This window comes from Fukomys damarensis, unplaced genomic scaffold (assembly GCF_012274545.1).
Source record: "Fukomys damarensis isolate Sample0158 unplaced genomic scaffold, DMR_v1.0_HiC HiC_scaffold_9, whole genome shotgun sequence".
Classification (NCBI taxonomy): domain Eukaryota; kingdom Metazoa; phylum Chordata; class Mammalia; order Rodentia; family Bathyergidae; genus Fukomys; species Fukomys damarensis.
The window spans coordinates 24907049-24911955 of record NW_022900921.1 but is presented as its reverse complement, the minus strand read 5'-3'; positions in this window follow the sequence as shown (position 1 = coordinate 24911955).

The window sequence follows — 4907 nt, the reverse complement described above, 5'->3', positions numbered from 1 at the left end:
GGGGAGAAGAAGGAGGGGGGGAGGAGGAGGAGGAAGAAGGAGGAGGAGGAGGAGGAGGAGGAGGAATGCTCTCTGATATTTCTTCTTCTTCTCCCCCTTCCCCTTCTCCTTTTCCTCCTCCTCTTTCTTCTTCTAAACACATTAACCTCACCTTGGGGACCTCATCTTTATAATGTCATGTAACTGTAATCACCTCCCAAAAGAACTACCTCCAAATGCCATAACATTGAAGGTCAGGGCCTCAACATGTATTTAAGGAATACACAAATATCTACTACCTAACAATTCCACCCTGGCCCTCCAAAATTATATTTTCACATCCAAACTATGTTCATTCCATTCCAGTTGTCCCAAAAGACTTAACTGGTTCCAGCATCAACTCCAACGTCCAAAATCACACATAAATCTTGTGTAAATCAGGCGTCCATAGCAACAAGTATAGTTGTTCCTCGGTATCCACAGAAGATTGGTTCCAGGGCCCCCACGGATACCATACACTCCATGAATAATCAAATCCTTTATATAAAATGGCATAATATCTTCAAATAACCTACATACATTCCTCTGTATACTTTAAATCATGTCTAGATGAATTATGGTGCCTAGTAAAAGGTAAATGTTATGTAAAAAGTTGTTATACTATATCATTTAGGGAATAATGACAAGAAAACAAGATTTTGAGATGCGGTTTTTTTTTTAAAGTGTGTTTTATCCATAGTTAGTTGGATCCACAGGTGTGGAACTGTGGGTTACCAAGAGATAACTAGTTTAAGAAGTTATCCCAGAAAACAAAAAAAAGGAGAAGTGAGACACAAATAGGAGAGCAGGTAATGGGTGGGTTATAGTTTCAGACAGATGGAGCTCAGTCCTTCAGCATCCATATAGAGCATCCCTCTGCCCAGGCCTATTCAAATATAGGGATGTTTACCCAGCTGTTCTCTTCCTAGGTTAGTTTACTTGGCCCCTGGAGTTGTTAACACCCCCAGAGAAGACCCTCAGCTGATGTGAGCTAGTCAAAAGTCTTCATTGCTTGAGCTGCTACAAATCAAGCTTGCCCTTACTTTGAGCCAAAAGTATTCCTCACACATCATATATTTCTTTTTTTCTATTACCCTCCACGGGACCTGTCATTATTCCCACAAGTTAAGAAAACATACTCAGAGAAATGAACTGATGTGTCCATGGTCACACAGAGATGGAAGTGTGCTTACACCTTCTAACTGCAGTCCCTCTGGGGCAGAAGCTATACTCCTAACATACATAGCATAAGCCCCTGCCTTTCTGTACCAAGTCTTCACCACATGTTGTCACCTTATAGAGCTTTTTCCAGTTCCAAAATGCCATGCAGCACTGGGTTGCCAATTGCTTCCTCCTAGCTCAGTGCCATGTGGGTGATGGTGCCACGACAGTATTGGGCGGTGAACTTTGCTGTCATCACTCCAGGCCAGAGGTCCTCCGGTGGCCTTTCTTTGCATCTCTGACTTAACTGTACTGATCTCTTCGTTCTTGGGACATTCTTGTCTAACAGTCACCCTAGATCTTTTATTATGTCACCACAGACACACATTCTGGAAATCTTTAAAATAGTGGTTGTGAAAATTATGTAATAACATTAGGACATTGTATGTTAAGTGGAAAAGCAGTATACAAATTGCATGCACAAAGATATGAAATGACACATATATGCACATAAAAATGAAAGCAAAAACACTAGAATGCTTACTGTAATTGTGGTGGAGTGGTTAAGATTGTGGATAACTTTTTATTCTTCTTTCACTTTCCAAATTTTCTGTTATGTACATATAATGAAAAATGGGTTAAAATGTTTTTAAAACTATGTCATTGCTTATCTGACCCCTCTCCTGGGATGCAGCCTAGCAGAATGTGCTAGTCAAAGGAATGAGCTATGGAGCTCAATTGCCTGGGTTCAAACCCAAACACTTAATAGGTGCATGACCCTCAGCAAGTTCTGTGTCTCAGTTTGCTCATCTATAAAATGGATCTGATAAGAGTACCTGTTTCATAGAGTGAATATGAGCATCAAACAAGTTAATATTTGAAAGATACTTGATGGGAAAAAATTGTTCAAAAGGAAAGGAAACTAGGGAGGGAAAAGGCAAAAATGAGAAAAGGGACCAGAGATTTAGCTCAGTGGTTCCACCACCTGCCTCGCAAGCACAAGAACCTGAGTTCGATCCCCAGTACCAAAAGAGAGACAGAGAGAGAGAGAGAGAGAGAGAGAGAGAGAGAGAGAGAGAGAGAGAAGAAGGATAAAATGGAAACAAAATTTTGAAAATAAGGAGGGGAGGAGGGGTTGAAGGGAGGGGAGGGGAATTGGAAAAAAGAAGAATCAAGATATACTATGTACTGGTACAAATTCCCTATGATAAATATGATCATTATTTATATCTAAATAGTACCAATAAACTTAATAAAAAACAAAAATATATATTTGAAAGATACTTAGAATACTTATCCAAGAGATAGTTAAATATGTCTTCTCCCTGAAGAGGGGAGGCTCCTTGAAAGGCACTTCTGTGTTTTTCAGGAGGATACAACTGGTAAAAGTTGCAAAGAATGTTTTGTGCTTACCATAAAGACCCTCTTGACTTCAAAACCAAGCAGAATGGAGGGGAACTTAGCAATCCAGCACTCTATCCATGTGTCGTAGATAATCTCTGATACTGAACATTTTAAGAAGCAACCACATATAACACACTGGATGAAATTATGCGAAGGACAGATGAGCAAACTTCCCCAGACATAGAGAGGCCCCTCACCAGTCTTTCTCTGATGAAACAGGATGCCGTCCTCTAGTGGTCAGGAGGTAACACTGCGACTCCTTGTCTGAGTCCTTACACAGGTTGCTGGTGACCTTTAGATGGATTTTTCTCTTTTTGTTTTGGTCAAATATATGAGAAAAGAATACAGAGCTCTTTCATTCTCCTCACTGTGGCCTAAAGAACCCAAACACGTTTTCTAAGATCTAGTACTTGTCTGTCCTACAAATCCACTTTATGAAACCAATCTCCTCAAAGGGGCACCCTTGATTGTCCATGGCACTTGTATAAGTATTACTTTTGCTTAGAGACAGAGCATTTCTCAGAAAGGCAGTTTAAGACGTGTTTGAGAGGGACAGGAATTTAATCTAACTCCTGTCATTTCATCCCCTCCACTTTACAGGTGGGCAAAAGTCTTAACATTTATAATATGCCTGGACCAGAGTGGATGGATAATAAGTACATTATGAGGATTAGGTATCACTTTCTATCCTTGCTAAGACTTTAGCAATGTTCTTACAATAAAACTCACCTCGTGCTCTTTTAATACTGCTTTCTTTCTCAACTTGGCATTGGTAAAACATCCATAAAAACAATGCTATGTAGCCGGGTGTGGTAGCGCACACCTGTAATCCCAGCATTCGGGAGGTTGAGGCAGGAGGATCGCTGTGAGTTCGAGACCAGCCTGAGCTACATAGTGAGTTCCAGGTCAGTCTCACTACATAGTGAGAACCTGTCTCAAAAAACCAATGTGCTACATTAGAGCAATCTCCCTTCATTTCATATTTTTTATGTTATTATTCTATGGCTTGGAAAAAGAGAGAAATTAAGGCAGAAAGGAGGAGAAGGAAAGTGAAAGTCAGAAGAGGAGGAGGAGAGGAAAATTTGAATAGTCTAGTGCAGGACTAGGCCACAAGCCAGTGGTATGTAGGCTCTGACAGTCATGAATTCACCCTGTCAACTCCTCATTTCTGCTACAGACAATACCCAAATGAATGGATGGGTTCACTTTCCAATAAAATTTCAGTTACAAAATAATGGGCAGATTAGATTTGGCCTTCCTCTCATCTAACACAAAAAAATGCTGACATTATTCATTCCTTGCTTATACACATCAGAAGTGGTTAATTGATCATGGTGTCAATTAACTACCCAAATTGAGAACCTGTTTCAGGCCATTACTAAGTGTATATTTTCAAGAAATTTGCTTATTCCTTCTAAGCTTCAGCTTTCTCAACTTTAAAATGGAGACAGTAAATTTGTGTGCCTCAAGGGATTATTAAAGAAATCAAGGAAGATGTTTAGTACAGTGAGTGGCATTGAATGAGCATACTATAAATGTTGGCTACCTTCATGGTCATCTTCACTGTCATCATCATTTGCCTTGGTTGACTGACAGACTCGTGAGCACTACATGAGATAATGGCCGTGAAAGCACATTGAAATGACCCTCGCTGTGTAAAGGGAAGGCAAGTGTGATCAGAGTGCTCAGATGCATGACAATGTAGCATCCACTCACTTTCCATGTCTGAAGTTCCAGGGAAAGCTGCATCTGTCCTTGTGTTTATGAGATTAGTTAGGGAAACTGAGTCACTGGAAAACTCAGATGGATCATTAAAGTTAGCAACTTACTTAGTGATGGAGCCTCATTCAGCACCAGGTTTCTACCCTCTTTGTCTACTTCTCTACCTCCAATCAGCATCTTTGGGTTCCAGTGACCTTTCTGTCTTTGTTCTCAGGGAGTTCTGAATGTCTCCAGGAGATAGACTGTACTTCTGAAATTTCTTTCATATCTTTCCCCCTTCCATCCTCCTTTCACTTCCTGTGATGATTTCTGGTCTTCCATATCTTCTGCCTCATTTACTACAACAGCCCCTTAATCTTGAATTTCTCCCTGTTCATCAGCCACTGTCCATCCCCATCCTTTATCTTTATAAAGTGTGTATCTGTCTAGCTCAAGTCTTGCATTTTTAAAATTGCATATTAGGCTCCCATCAATCCACTGGCCCAAGCTCAAGTCCTTCCCATCCCTTGTCCTTCCACAGCCACCTGTGACTCCACAATATGGGCATGCTCTCTGCTTAGCTGCACAGGCTCTTCACAGCAGACTCAACAATACTATCCATT